This window comes from Callospermophilus lateralis, chromosome 18 (genome assembly GCF_048772815.1).
Source record: "Callospermophilus lateralis isolate mCalLat2 chromosome 18, mCalLat2.hap1, whole genome shotgun sequence".
Taxonomy (NCBI): domain Eukaryota; kingdom Metazoa; phylum Chordata; class Mammalia; order Rodentia; family Sciuridae; genus Callospermophilus; species Callospermophilus lateralis.
Window position 1 is genome coordinate 52,191,732 of NC_135322.1, and position 16,691 is coordinate 52,208,422.

The window sequence follows — 16,691 nt, forward strand, 5'->3', positions numbered from 1 at the left end:
TATCAGATTGCTATGGAGCTTACGGATAATTGAAAGTCAGTGGCCTACTTCTGCAATTTACAGAATCTGGGCATCTGCCGGCACTGAGGAGAAAAAAAAATAGAAGATAAAACCTAAGGAAAAAAGAGCAATCAAGACATGCTAATAATAAATCCAGTTATATGTATGTTCAATGGGCAGTTTTCAAAGCTCTGCATTTTGTTCACTTAAAGGAATTTTGAGGGTTTTTTGTTGTTGTTGTTTGTTGTTTTTGTTTTTCTGTAAAATACATTTGAATGCTTTTTAAATCTGGAAGCAGAAGCCATAAAGCAAGCACGGCTTATGGACCCAAGTTGAAACTCACTGTGTCTTATAGTCCTTTGAAGAGAGAGTATGAATCTATTGGAGGGTAATTGCCATGTATTTAGTTATATGTTAATATTGTGTCACTTTAAATGAGGAAAAGCCACACAAAAACATTTTGCCTGAAAAAATTTGTCATTGCCCTCCTTTGGAATATTAGCATTAACAGACATTGAGCTCTGGAGAAATTTTTTCATTTTCATAGAAATGAAAAACAATGTTGTTGCTGTTATTGTTGTTTCCAGCTTTTTAATAATCTCTGAAACTGAGCAAATAAGTAATCACCTGGTCTATATTTGTAACCTGTTTATTCAAAGCACAGAGAGTCAAACTCAACATGCATGTTGTTATTGCCTAATATATACAAGCATTACGAGCCCAAGTACACGTTAGGATTCCCAACAAGCACCACTCTGCTGCAGAGGGAGTTTTCTGCAATGATCTTTCAGATTCATTGTGGAAAAATGGGACCAGCTTCAAGACAGCAGGCAAGATAATAGAGAGGATGTGTGGGGCTCATGGACTAAAAGAAGTTCTCTGGGGTTTAAAGACAATTTCCATACTTTTTTTTTCTGTCTCTAATCTTCATGCTAGATGGAGAGTGCAGTATCTTTTCCTGGGTCACCTTTATGAAGTACATCCTTCCTATATTTTTATTTATTCATTTGTGTGTGTGTGTGTGTGTGTGTGTGTGTTGCTGGGGATTGAACCCAGGGCATTGTGCGGGTGAGGCGGGCACTCTACCAACTGAGCTATATTCCCAGCCCCCTATTTTTTTTTTAAATATGAAACTCTTTAGCATATACTTGATCCTTTTGTGGCCATTCCCATTGATATGGTTGTAAGTGGCAGATTTGCAGTAATAGTTTGTATATAGAAATCTGAAATTCCTTCCCATTTGTTTTTCCATTAGACTTTCAAAAATAATTGTGTTGGTAATTACTGAAAGTGTCTTCCCCATTTTATATATGAAGAACTGCTTGATATTAAAATTATATGGGATATAACTGTCCACTAACGAAGGTCCTAGAGTTTTTACATTTGAAATGGTTTTGTAAGTCCTCATATAGTAACTTTGATTTTACCGCTGACCCACAAAGCCCAATATGTTGACTATCTGGCCCTGTAAGAGAATGCTTACTGTTCTCTACACCATCCTCAGGACCACTCAATTATATCCAAAGTCCATCCACCCCAGACACCCCCATATCAGACCGTGGACCCTGCAGTGAAGACATCAGCTCTTTCCTCCACCACCAGTCCCTCAAACCAAGTAAGAACTCTGTGTAGGAATTCAGCTAATACTCTCTGACCGTTTAATTTATCCAGAAAAACCCAAATATGCCACTTCTGCTTGGAATCCTGACTTTAATTTGGGGCTAAGGCTAGGAACAGGGATGTGGTGGAAATTCAAAAGATGTAGCTGCTTTCATTTTAGTATCAGATTCCCAGCGTCAAATTAGTTTTGGTCAAACCTAGGGCCCCAGAAATAAAGCTTTCTTCTGCATACTTACAACAGAAAATAAACGAGAAGTGTTGCTGGTCTTGAATTTCCTTATCTCCATGGTGAGGTCATTCAGTGGACTTCTCAGCTCTACTGCTGCTGTAACCATTTTTAACTACAGACAGTAGAGGAAACGGTGGTGCCAGACATGGTTTCCATTTCCAAAGTGCCTTGAAAATATTCCAGTGACCATCTCAGCTGCCCTTGGATGTTTCTTTAAGATGAAGCTCTCAGGCCTAAATCATTTTTTTTGTTTTTTGAACTCATGCAACATTGTCAGATAATCAAAAGGCAGGGAACAGCAGTTCTATATTCCACCAGAGGGGTGGGTCCAGATAACCACTGGAAGTGAATAAGGAACACACAGGTGAAAAATGAATTTCTTTAATCTCCGTCTACCCTGAGAGAGGGTTTAAAAACTGTTCAGGTGGGGCTGGGATTGTGGCTCAGCGGTAGAGCACTCGCCTAGCACGGGCGGGACCCGGGTTCGAGCCTCAGCACCACAGAAAAATAAAGGCATTGGGTTGTTGTGTCCATCTACACCTAAAAATATAATAAATATTAAAAAAACTGTTCAGGTATGGTATCTCATAGGTGACACAACGCCTGGCCAACTTCCTGCAAGAGACGGAGAGTACCCAGGGACTCTAGATCATGTTAAAAGGCAGTGGGCTAAGCTAATGCCCATCAGAGCAGCCCACCTATGTTTCCAGTGAGTTCAACTTGTAATTGCCTGGGGAGTAATTTTGGCCAATAGCGACTTCTCTTTTTCTCTTTGTGGAAGTGTTCACTAGATGCTTTCTTTCCAGGATTACAACATAGACCTCAATACAGAAAATTTGGGAAAATGGAAAAAAAAGAAGAAAAATTTTTTAAAAATTCATAATCCTTCTACCCAGAGCCACCAGAGGCACTCTTCCAGTCTGTTCCAGTGCACTTAGGTTTAATTTTTATTTTCTGCAGGTACATATGTAGGCATACACTCACAGGCAATTTTAAATAATGTGGAGATTATGGATTCTACTACATTTGATTTCTAGCCTGCTGTTTGTTTTAATTAATGATATAGTATGAATTTTTTTACTCAGGTTTTAATGAGTATGTTGATGGCAAAATATTCCACATCATAATTATATAATAATTTATGTGTTCATTCTCCTAGTGGTGGCCATGTAACTCACTTTAGTTTTTTCATTCATTATAATAAATAATGGTGAAATAATGATGAAATTTTTAGGAGGAAATTCTGCAGGTGAGATTACAGGCTTCCAGGAGTAAATCCTTTTTAAGATCTTAAGAAATTTGAATCAATTTATATCTTTTATTAGCTCTCCATGAGACCACATGTCACCAGCTTTCAGAATCCTTGTATTTTCATCCTATTTATTTTCTTTTTTCTGATTATTTAAAAAGCATCTCAATAGCTTCGTTTTATTTTATTTTTATGGATTAATTAACCAGTTGCATTGCATTTAAGAGCTATCAATTGCTGTCCTTGGCCAATTCTGTATTGCAGTGTCTTTTTCTTATTGTCTTGCATACTATCTGATGGTCATCAGAGAGTAATATTTGTAAATTACTCTTCAAGGAGACTGAAGGGGGCCAAGTGAAAGTAATCAGAATTAGGAAGGTTCATAGAGATTTAAATGAATGTGAGTGCTTCTTTCAAAAAGCCTTTCTTTGGAGGATGTAAAGACTATAAGAAAAAGGCTTTGGCTCTCCTGCCGGTTCTCTGGGGCGAGGCTCTTTTCATAGTGGGGAGGCCTTGGCTGGCTTGGATCTGTCATCACATCTCATTTAAAACTAGTAGCTCCCTGGTTTTGTCCTATCTATATAGTCTGGGCATTTCAGAAAGTAGATTTCTCTTTATGACTAAACATTTTATGTCTTCCCAAATTAAATAATTAAAACATTGTTTTAGAATAAAACAGTTACATAATAAAACCCATCATCCAGATTTTAAATTTGTACTATTTTGTCAAAATTGCTTCAGACCAATTTTTTTCTGTATTAAGAAATAATAACTCATCGCCCCTCTTACCTCTTTCCCCTCCCTCTCTCCTGAAGCTGATGTGTTTTGTTCCTGATTATGCTGTGCTTTTACTACACTCAGATGTACAATCCAGTATTCTTTATTCTGTGTTTTAAAATGTTATATTAAGCATCTATTTTAGATAGCTTGGTGTTTTTTTTGTTGTTCATTTAACATTATTTTCAAGATAGCTTTGCTTTTTGAAATATTAGAGTGTACATTTAAAAATGCCCATATGTCAAGAAATCTCTGATGGGGAGAAGGTAGAAGGTGACAGAATGGAACAGGGTGATACTAGTGTGCTGCAGAATCAGACCTCAAAGGAAGTATCTATTAAAAGCTTGTTCTATTGGGTTCCGGTGGGGATGGAAACTCATAAACCCATTCTCTGCCCTCAATGAGTTTTATTCTAAATGAAGTAAAAGGGGAGTAAGAATAAATACATAGCATGTTAAAAAAGAGTGCCAAGTCATATTAAATAATAGTACAAAAAACTTTTTTAAATGTCACAGAAATATATTTGCTAATAAAACCCTGACTATTTTCTAGAAACAGGGCTATCACTTGTAGTGTTGAGCCCTTCTCTGGCAGTGCTTTGTGCCCAGTGTGAAGGTACATTGCAGGTCTGGAGTTAGAGCAAATGCCAGCCAGGGGTACGCCATGGTAAACCAGGTTGGACTACGTTCCTCCTGTTCTAGAACAGGTAGGGTGGGGGTCACAGGCTAAGCCTATCTTGGCAAAGACAAACGAAGTGCTATGGATTTCAGTGATTCACTGTGGTATTAAAAACAACAAAAACAACAACAACAAAACCCAAAACACCAAAGTCTATATCCCTAGCTGAAAGATGGCAGACCTGGAAAAATGGGACAAGGTCCAAGGAGACAGGGAAAAAAATGTTAAATGTCTTCATATTCCTAGGTAATGGTCCAGGTACCATTTCCTGGGAAGTTTCTCATGATTTCTTGCCAGGGATGATGCTGTTTCTTTTGATATATGCCATTTTAGATCCTTCTCAGTGGCCTTTGATTTAATCTAGTTATCATGACCTTGTCTGCATTTGGAGATTGGTCCACTTGGTGTGCAGGGGGGCAAGGTATCGAATGGTCTGACACAATAAAGATCTCAGAATTTTCTTACAAACATTGGCATGGTTTCACATAGATGTAAGATGCTCAGTATTGTTGAGAGCCACGACCAGGTCAAGATGGTGCCTGGCATTTTGCCAGAAGGGGTGGCTCCTGCTGCCTTGGGTGCCCTCTACTTTTGAGTTCTTGCGAAGTTCCTGGGGGAGTTCACGTGGGTGCATTCACATGGGTTCGGGAATAAAGTTCGTTCCTGCTTGAATCTACAAGTGGCTCGTGACCTCCCGGTTATTTGTGCCCAGCCAGACTGCCACACAGTATGATATTTATACCCCATTATCCAGCAACCCCAGCCCTCATGACCTTCCCCCAATACTGTGGGGTGGAGATAACTAAGAGCGAAGAGCCACCATGATCTGCAGTTAGCTATCAGGCGAAATCCACAGCAAAATTCAAGCCTCACATTTTCCAAAGAGGATAAGCCACATACCCAGTGACTTGGAGAGTAACTGAGTCAAGAATCCGCAAAATAAGGATTCAGTTTTCTAAACACAGTCCCCATCTTTCTCTGTCCTGAAAGTGAGCCTCCTTGTTCTAGAAGAAGCATATTCACCAGTGGGTTTTTAGGGTTTGTTTTTTTTTAATGACATTTTAATCTGAAATTCATTATTCATTGTGTAAACCATTTATGGAGTTCTCAATCAGCTGCCATCATTTTTGATGATCTGTCCTAATGAAGGAAAGCAGTCGTGGAGCAAATCCAAGGTAATTTACCCTCCAAATGCTGTTAGTGTTTGCTTGTGAAATGTAACCCCTGGTTTTCAACTGCTGATGGGACCAGCTTCCTGGACATACAACCTGTACAGTCACCCTGGGCCCTGCACTCAGGACTCCCTCCTGGCTTCACGCTTTGCTGTCATTGCCTTGAAGCAGGAATCCTTTCTGAACCAGCCCCCCTTTCATTTTGCACTGTACCCTGCAACTTATACAGCCAATCCTGGCTTCCGATGGACTTTTCTTGGACAGATTGCAACATGATTTTGCATCCACACTGACACAAAGGAAATACCGTCCAAAGGCAGGCCGAGCGGCTGACATCTAACCTGTGGCTCTCCTCTGCTGCCAATGGAAAGAGAACTGACATGCAGTCGGAGTCCACCCCGGCGGGCCCAGAGCAGGAAGGCAGGGTATTTATTGCTCATGTTGTCAGACTTGAAAGGTCACAGAGCCCAAACTCATCCTCCTCTTAGAAGAACTGAGAAAGTCTGAAGAAACCTATACTTTAAGGTAGTATTTTAAGAAGTATGTGACCCATGTCACCGTTTCTCATTTTCTGCCAATGACAGAAAAGAGATGTGAACTGAGATTTCTTGGAAAAGAGCTGGTGTGTCTTGACCTAGCTGGGCCAGCAGAATTGGTCGGGCAGGAGCTATCTGATGGAGTGGGCACAACAGAGAAAGTGAAGGTAGATATAAATTGCTGAGCTTCCTGAGGTGTGGGGACTTGCTTTTTAGGGAAATCATGCCTGTCTTTCAAGACCTATCTTTCCAAGACTGTCCTACCCCAACTTCTGAGCTGCATTAGAGGCCAAGTCTTCATGAGTAACCTCACAAGAGCCCTTGGAACCCTCCATTATATTGGATCAAATTTTGAATTTTCAACTTTCTTTGCCCCACCATGAAGAGATGGTTGAGAGCCATGATTTACTATGACAAAAACCTGCAGTCAGAGTGATAATGTCACTTACTTTATTTTACTACATTATTTTATGCAATATTTTTTTTGCAAAAAGTCCCTTACTAATAAAATGTCTTTGGTGCAAGATGGGGATATATGGAATATTCAGGAATTTGTCAATGAGGCATGTTTATGGGGAGAAATGTCATATGCACAGAATAACAGTGTAGGCCTCAGTGTTCATCTTCTTTTCCAGCAAAGGTTACTGAAGTTAGCACTCAAAGACTATCCTGATATAGGAGGGAGACAGAGGGAGTGTATTCGTTTCCTGGAGTTTCAGTAATAAGTTATCATGGACTAGGTGATTTAAAACAATAGAAACTTATTTTCTCACAGTTATAGAGAATAGGAGTTTGAGAGATGTAACCAGGGCCATTGCCTCCCTGCAAAGACTTTGGGGAGGACTCCTGGCTCCTGGATGTTGATGGCAGTCCTCATCTTGTAGGGAGAGCACTCCAATTTCTGCCTCCACCTTGACATGATCCCTGCCTCTGTCTTTATGTGGCCTTCTTATAAGGAGACCAATCATTGGACCTCAGGCCCACTTTTATACCATACATCCTCATCTTAACTAATTACATCTTTGCAGATGACCTATTTCCAAATAAGCTCATATTCTTAAGTTCTGTGTGGACATGAATTTTGGTGAAACATGATTCTATCCAATACACACAGATTTTTTTTTTAAAATGACTTCTGCTCCAAGGAGCTTAGATATGGAATGAGAAAAGACAAATACAAACAGATTGTTAGCAGCTACAAAGTGATAAGATGCACAAGGAATATACAGATCAAATGTTGTGGAAGGACAGGGGAAGGAGAGGTGGTTGCCAGAGGGCAAGATGAGGGAAGCTTCCATGGAAGAGGTGGCATGCTTGTTAGGTTTTGAACAATAAGTAAGACTGAGATGTGGGGAAATAATGCACTGCGAGAGTTTGAGAAAAAACATGAGCCAGCACAGAGAGGTGAGAATCAGTGAAGCACAGACACGTGAAATATGAGTTATTTAGGTTGGTTGAAGAGTATTCCAGAAGGTCGTGGGGACCATCGATGCCCAGCTACAAAAGCATTTGACTTTTGTTCAGTTACATGAGGAGTTTTTGTTTTTGTTTTTGTTTTGTTTTGTTTTAGGAAGGTGGTAGATTGCACTCTATGCTTTAAGTAGAATCAATATGGCAGAGGTATGGGGTATATCTTCATTCATTTCTTCATTTGTGTAACACATAGATATTATCTATTAAATACTGAGGACTCTAGTGGATCTAAAAATGGGGTGGTGCATTATATTGATGTCCTCTGTCCTCTACCCAGTCATGAATACAGAGAACTAGACAAAAGGAGTTGAATGTTATGATTGGATGTGCTGTAATGGGATCCATGAGAACATATAGAAGAAATGCTTATCCTAACCATGGGACACTCTTTAACAGGAGTGATGCAAGGCAGATGGTGAAGAGGGCACTAAGGTGCTCTGGGCAGTGTTTTGGGGGTAGGTCCAGCAGCAGAAGACAAAAGAAGTTTCCTGCATGGTAGGGTGCTGCTTGGGAGTGGTCATCACAGTGTGGGGGGAGAGAGGAAAGGAGGTTACAAGTTAAGCTAGACAGAGGGACAGGAGCATGTTTAAACGCTATCTTGGAGGCAATGAAATAGACCGAACTGCATAGTAGAAATACTTTCACCAACTTTCTTTTGGAGAAGAGATTAGAAAATGATGATAGGGAGCCATAAAATGGTAGCCTGGCCTAAAGCAGTGGAAATGGATCCAAGAAACCTGATTTGAGAACTTTTAGGAAATATAACCCACTGGGGCTGGAGGTTGATGGGGGCTAGAGGTGAGAAAGAGGGTGGTGCCCCAGGTGACCCTCAGGCACAGGAGCAACCAAATGCATAGTTGAATGAAGCAGAGGCCAGTAGGACAGGAATGGGCTTTGGGTTAGGGAAAGAAGGTAATTCAGTTAAGTGAATTAGAGGCTCTTAGGAGATATTTAGAAAGAAGCATCCAGTAAAGAGAGATCAATTTGTATATCAGTCAAGGTAGCTGGACTCAGGTAAGTGTCAAGGGCATTAGCATAGTAATGCTAATCACTACCAAGAGAGTAGATACTGTCACCCCGAGGATGTGAATGGGGTCAAAATAAAAAAGGACCTTGGCCAGAACCCCTTTGAGCAAGGGCAGTTAAGAAAGGGGAGCGAGAGATGAGTCTACTAAAGAAAACCAGGAATGAATGGAATCATGGAATCCAAAGGAAGATGATATTTCAATAAGGAAGTTGTTGATTCTTCTGCTGCATGTGAAAGGTCAAGTATGTTAAGGACTGAAAATTGTCCGTCGGATTTAGCAACTAAGCAGTCCTTGGTGCCCTCTGCTAGAGGATATTGGAGGCCATTATCCAGCCCAAGAGATGTGCTGACCCAGAAGAGGGGAGTGGAGGCAGAAATAAATAAGATGATTAATGGTCATGTAAGCAATCTCAGAGTGTGGGTAATAGGAATGATGGTGATGTGGACAGAGAGGGACCCGGAGGAAGAAGTCATTTACTTGTGGGAAAAGAGAAATAATGAGCTCCATTTCTTGCAATGAGAGTATCTTGAGTAATACCTCTTGCTGTACCAGCAACCCTGAGACACACATCCTGGAGCATGTTCTCTTGGAGACCTGTGCAAGAACTTCCCTGGGGTATGGGCAAGAAATGGAACTGCAAGGCATATACATAGGTTATGAGGACATCTGGTGCCAGTAAGGATTTCCATAGGGTTTGGTAGCATTCTCCCATTTAATGCACCTACCAACTGTGTGTGCATATCTTTACTAATGCTTGGTATTATTTCACTTGCTAACATTTATCCATCTGGTAAATGTAAAGGGTATCTCACTATTGGTTTAAAGTATATTTCACCTACTGCTAGTAAAATCATATCTTCAGATACCTAGGAACGTTTAGATGTTTCCCCTCCTTTTACTGCCTATTCATATCCTCTGTCCATTTTTTCCTGATTAGTTTGCTATCATTTTCATATTGTGTTATTTATTGTATATTTTTCATACTAACCGTTGATTTTAGACATGGTACCTAGATTTTGTTGACTAAAAACCCATGATATCAATGTCCTCAGTACCACCAATATTTTGTTTTATAAGTTCTTTCCTATACCCTTTTCTGACATCATAATTTTTTTCTCATTCTTTTGCAAAATTTTTAAATTGGTTCATGTAAAGTTGTTCATAGATTTTATTTTACACATCCATGTCATCTGTCATTTTCATTCTCAGTACTGATATTGCTATTTTTATCTCTTCCTTCTTTCCTTGAACTGTCCTACCAGTGGCTTGTTGATTTCGTTAATCATGGCAAAATTTAGATAATGAAAGTTTTCTTGAATCATTCCATTGCATAATTATTTTCAAGTTCCATTTTTTTTCTGCTCTCATTTTTCTTGGTTCCTCCATTCTACTTTTCTCTTTTTAAGAAAATGAATTTGTTAATGGGAAATTTGAAGCACATGCAGAAGCAGAGAGAGAATAAGATTAACTCTCAGGTACCATCATTTCCCTTCAGCAAGTACTAACATTCATTCAGTCTTGTTGCTTCTATATCTCCACCTGCTTTCCCCTGTGTTCAGGACACAATCCCAGCAACATGTTATTTGCTCCACAAAAATCTTAATATATTTCTAAATTATAGGGAAATGTGACCATTTTTTCACATTTTATCTAGGAAATTTTTCATCTATATATAAAAGTAAAGGCAATAGTATAATGAACTTTAATGTACCCATCGTCCAGTTTTAGCAACTATCAATTCATAATATCTTATTTCCTCTATGTCCATTAGATTATTTAAAGAAAAATTCATAGTTATATTTTTATTTGCAACCATATGAATTTATCTATAGAAGCTAAGGACTTCTTCATAAAATATAGTCAGTAACCTATTCATTTTCTTTAATTTGGAAAATATTTATGTACTTGGCTTATTGGTAACATGAACTTCTTTGTTCTACAAAGAAGTGAGTTTCCTTACAAAACAGTAAGGTTAAAAAATTGATTTATGGGGTTGGGGCTGGGGCTTGTCTGGCTTGTGTGAGGCACTGGGTTTGATCCTCAGCATCACATAAATATAAATAAATAAAGGCATTGTATCTATCTGCAACTAAAAATATATTTTTTAAAAAAATTGATTACATATTAAAAATCAGAAAACAGAAAGTCCTCTAATAAACATACACATGTAACTTTGTCATGGGTGCCATTTTTTCTGCCCAAATCTGGCAAAATAGGACATTGATATCTCTTAAAACAGCCCTTAAAATTATTCGATTTCCAATGTCAATTTTCTATCCTTTAATTATACATATTGTTTGATATCCTATTTTTTTGCTCATTTTAGATATACATGATGGTACAGTGCATTTTGACATTTTGTACATACATGGTGTGTAACTTCTTCTAATTAGGATCCCATTCTTGTAGTTGTACATGATGTGGAGTTTCACTGGTGGGATATTCATATATGAACATAGGAAAGTTAGGTCTGATTTAGTCCAGTAACATTTTCATGTATAAAAATTGCTGATGATTTTATTCTGTGGGTTTCTTACTCCCTTCGCTGGTGATCAGCACTCAGTTGGTAATGTTACTCCTCTGAAGATCAAGATAAACAATGTGCTTTAAGAAATTTTCTGTCTTTTCTTTACTATTCTGACAGATTTGTGGTCATTTTTTTTTTCTTTGTTATTCTGACAGATTTGCTGTCATTTTTCCCTGCTTGGGATTTATTAGGCTCATAAATATGATTTCTATTATTATTTCAACTATATTCTCTGCCGTGTTTATGTTCTCTTTCTCTCTTCTCTTTTCTTTCTTGTTTCTCTTCCTGTTTTACTCCTCTGACTCCAGTTAGATGTACATTAGGACTTCTCCCTCTAAATCTGACTTCTCTTAAGAAAGTTTTTGCATTTCTATGTTTCTCTCTTTCTGTACTATTCTCTCAAATGTTCTTTAGATATTTCTTCTGTTTCATTAATTCTATCTTCATCTCTTGTCAACCCCCTCTTGAGCCTCTTCCTGAGTTTTTAGATTTTGGTGTCTAAGTTAGTTTTTTTTTTTCCGATTTTGAAATATTTCTTCTAACTCGTTTTCCATTGCCCATGCAGTTTTCATTGTGAATTATCCTTTTCCTATACTTTATATTCTTCCTTCTGTGATTTTGATAATTTGGGAGCATTTTGTGTCACAGTCTGTGTCAGAATCGAATCAGAATCCAATTCTGGGAGAAGTTCTAGAGTGTCTTAATATCATGTTTGAGGAGATTTGCTGATTTTCCCTTGGGGTAGTTTTATTTTAAAGATGCATTTCATAAATTTTGTGTTTTCTTTTGTGGGATATTTGTGACCTGGATCCCGGCATGTCTGTCTAAAAGGATGTTGTAGTACATTAATTTCTGAGATTTGGTCTTCCTGCACAGGTACAACTTTTTCCTAATCAAATCCCAAGGATAGATAAATTATATTAACTCCCCATTGGGGGGATGGCAAAATTTCTAGCCTGGCTTTCACCAAGAATGATCTCTTTGAGGATCGCAAATTACATGTGGGTCATTTTGACTCCATAGCACACAGGGCATACAATCTTATTTTCTGTCTCTAGCTGGCACTAAAATCCTCTGGGGTTCTAAATTCGAAACATCCTTCTCCAGACTACACTATCCACATTGTTTAGCTCATGTGATCAACTCCCAGAGTTGATCAGCCTAACTCTTTCTTTCTGGTACTAAAGATTTCTGCGAGATTAGTTGAAGATTTTTTAATTGATATTTTGTCCAGATTTCCTGGGTTTGTTTCAATGGGAGGAATTTCAGTGAGAACAGGTATCACAGGTTCACTTTGTGAGGGGGAGAGGTGTGCAGATAACAGCTGTAGACAAAAGGGAAAGGTCTAATTAGCCCAGGTGAAGTAGTGCATGTTGGGATTTTCTAAAGTATTTTCCAAGGCCATGTCAGGGTTCTCTGGGGAAAGCTGTGATCTGTTGGCACGTCTCACAACCATGTAGCTGTAATTCCTCTACATCCCCAAACCAGGGTAATGTGCAATAGATGAACCACATAGACTTTTGTACTGAGATTAATCAAAAACTATACTTTATTTAAAATAGGTTAGTATAGCAGTGACCAGAGCTTCACAAAGTTATTGGGAACTAATTCCTAAACATGAGCATGTTTGTTTTATTTGACTACTTAAGCTCCCCTATGTGTGTCACCTGATATCACTCCAAGGCAAGAGTTGTGTCCAGATGGGAAACACCAATAACAAATAGTTATCCCTAAATTTCCAGTCTTCTTCATTGCTAAGATCTTCCTTTGTTTTAACAGTGAAAAAGATTGGAAATTTGAAGGAATGAGGGAACAAATATATCAGAACATTGAGTTTTGAAGATTAGTCACAAAATCATGGAGGATGAATCAAAACTAAGGTGAAGAATCCATTCATAAGGACTCCCAGTTCCGTATGGTCTGTTCTTTGTATTGACTGGGCCTGAAACTTCTTCAGAACTCCTTCAGAACACATATTCGGGCCTCTAGGGTTTTATGCTACATCTTTTCTTCCTCTGCTTTTTCTAATAAGCCAAGGCTACTTTGGCTTTCTTTACTTCAAGAGTTTTTAGTCATTGTCTAGATCTGTAGCTTGTCTCATAGTGTAGTTATGTTATCAATCTTTTGAAGAGCAGCATTTTCAGTTACTTTAGTAGGAACTTAAAAGGAAGAGGAAGTATACTATGTATCCACTGTTTTGAATGGAAAATTTGTTCTAATATTCATCATTGGTTAAATCATAAGTGAGAAGGATGGTAATATAAACACTATCCCTTTACAGTGCTTATAGTTTAAATATAATACTTTAAAAACATCACTGTTGTACTGAAAGATTTCCAATTTGATCCTTGGTACCTGATTGGAAATAACAAGGGTCCAGTCATGTAAAAAAAATATTTCTGCAAATAATTTGTCTGATTTCAGATGTGAACACAGTCATCCAGAATTTTGCTACTCATATAGCCAACACATCAATGTAGGAATAATGAAGTGTGATTTCCCAGTGTTGTGGTTGAACTGTTAATTCTTCTTAAAGTTCTAACTATATTATCAGGGCTGGGGTTGTGCCTCAGTGGTAGAGTGCTTGCCTAGCACCTGTGAGGCACTGGATTCGATCCTCAGCACCGCATTAAAAAAATAAATAAAATAAAGGTATTGTGTCCATTTATAACTAAAAATAATTTTACAAAAAGAGGAATTAACACATATAAAATGCAATCATACACATAGAAAAAGTTGTGGGCTAGTACCTAAATTATAAAATATGATTCCCTTCTCTTGAAAATATTTGAAGAAGACCAGGAGTTTGATCATTGTTTTGGAAAATTTGAGAAATTGAGAAAAAATGAGAATTTTTTTTTTCTTGAAAAGGCAATAGGCATGTTTCTTAGATCTGTCCATTGAACAAGTAATGGTAACCCAAAAGCCATGAGCACATTTGGTGTTCAGATTGTGATTTCTAAATACCATTCTTCACTTAAAGGAACTCAGGCTTCCTAAAGGATTGGCTGGTTCCATTCTGTGTCAGGAAATATACAGGTTAGAACCAAAATAGTTTATTGTACCAGAAAGAATAGAAACTGTCAAAAGGATATAAAATCTATGTGAATAGGCCTCCTTTGGCAATAAGTAGGACACTTCCAACATCAAAAAGAATAAGAAATGAAGTTCATTGAAACTTAAAGTCAAATGACATGAAAATAAATGAGAGAGAAAGCAATAGGGAGATAAATAAATCCAAATTAACTCTATAGCTACTAATGTGTTAGATTAACTTATTACTCTGAAAATTGGTAACTAAAAGAAAATAAATAAGTAAACATTTATCCTGTTTTTCTTCCATGAATTGTATTTCTGGGTAAACTAAATATTCAATTAATGAAGGAAAGTTCTTTTATATAGAGGAATTCCAGCTAACACATAGGGAAAAATTATAAAATTGAATAGTCACTATTTTAGGACCATTAATAATTATTAATGCTAAAGACAGGATGCTTTCATTTAATTTTTGTAACATGTAAGTTTTTAATACATTGTACCAGGGAATATTTCATACATAATGTATATTTTAAATAAATTATTACAGATAGTACATAAGAGGAAAAAGGGATAGGTAAATAAATATCTAGAGCATTACAGAATCTGAGTAATGGGAATATGGGAAATTGTCTACTTTCTCTTTTTTTGAATATGTTTGAAAACTTTCACAATAAAAAGTAGAAGAAATGATTTTGGTTTAGTTCAAAGGACTTGACTAGGAATTTAAAGCCCTGAATTCTAGTTTCTATTTTGTACAAGGGGAGGTATTTTAAATAAAATAATTCTCTTTGAATATATTTTCCTATCTGTAAAGTTTGCACTACTACATCACAGAGTTTCCAAACTTGTTAATTTTGATCTGAGGAAGGAAGCAAGGAGAAAGACTCTGTGTTGAATATATTGGATGAACCTATTATATTATATTCCCTTCTTTTAGAATCATAATTCATATTAGCATTTTAAAGCCTTTGAGAACTTCTGTAGCAAACAAGGAAGCAATCAAATAATTGAACCTCTTCAGCTCAGTGTTTCCCAAACATATTTAATGTATGTATCCTCCCCCTGATGCATTTCATTTAATCCCTTGAAGCTTGGAGGGAAAACCTGGACTATGTGATTTCTAAGAATGCTTTTTTTTTTTTGCTAAAATTCTATGAGTCTATGATTTTGTAAGTCTTTTAAATGTCTACAGAAATCAAAATAACCAGTTAATACAGTGGGGAAAAAAATCAATCAAATCAGTTGTCTGACAGAAGTGCCTATTTAATTCAGTCCAAATGTTTTATCAAGTAGCCCCAGGTAGACCAGCTTGAGTGTTGGAAAAAAAAAATAATCTTGGCAGCATCCTATGAATCCAGGCTTTGTTGCATTTGTGAAATGCTGAGCTTGAGCAAAGCCACAACATTCATTTGGTCTATCACAGTGATCAATGTCGATTGTTCAACAATCAGATTGGCCCCGGTGATTGATGTCAATCAGAAATCTCAGTCATGGAAAAGTTCATGTCTGCACCTCCTTCCAGGGAAATATCCCAGGATCCCCAATGGACACCTGAAACTGAAGATGAGAGCAAACACACACACACACACACACACACACACACACACACACACACACAGTTTTTTCCTCTACATATATACCCATGATAAAGTTTAAATTATAATTTAGGAACAGTTAAAGATGAACACAAATGACTAATGATAAAATAGAACAATGATAACAATAGACTGTACTAAAATTGCCAAGATTGCAACGCATTTATTAAGTAAAATAAGGGGTACTTGAACACAAACACTGTGATATTTCAGACAACTGATCTGATACTCCAGATGGTTACCAAGTGACTGACAGGTAGCACATATATTGTGGACAAAGGGCTGATTTGCTTTCCAGGTGGGATGGAGTGGGACAGTGTGAGATTTCATCACATTATCCAGAGCAACATGCAATTCAAAACTTATGAGTTGCTTATTTTTGGAATTTTCCATGGAATATTTCTGGACTGTGTGTGTGTGGGGTGGGGGGGCGGACGTTCACAAGTATTTGAATTCAAAGAAAGTGAAACCACAGATAAAGGGTGACTTTAGTATTGCCAAGAGTCACTTAAGTTCTTTCTACCATAGCCTAATTAGACCTGGAATATATTTGTAAACACTATATTTTATCCAAGTAGATAATGTTGCTAATCTTCATGCAGTTGTTCAAATTCATAGGGAGATAACTATAAAAATGTGGAGCCCATCAGGAAGGCTGGGTGGCCATCATTTAAATAATTTATTCTAAAAGAAATTTAGATTTTTATTTAGATCTTCCTCCTTGAAGAAAAAAATGCAGAACTATGAAACTGAAATAAACCTCCTACT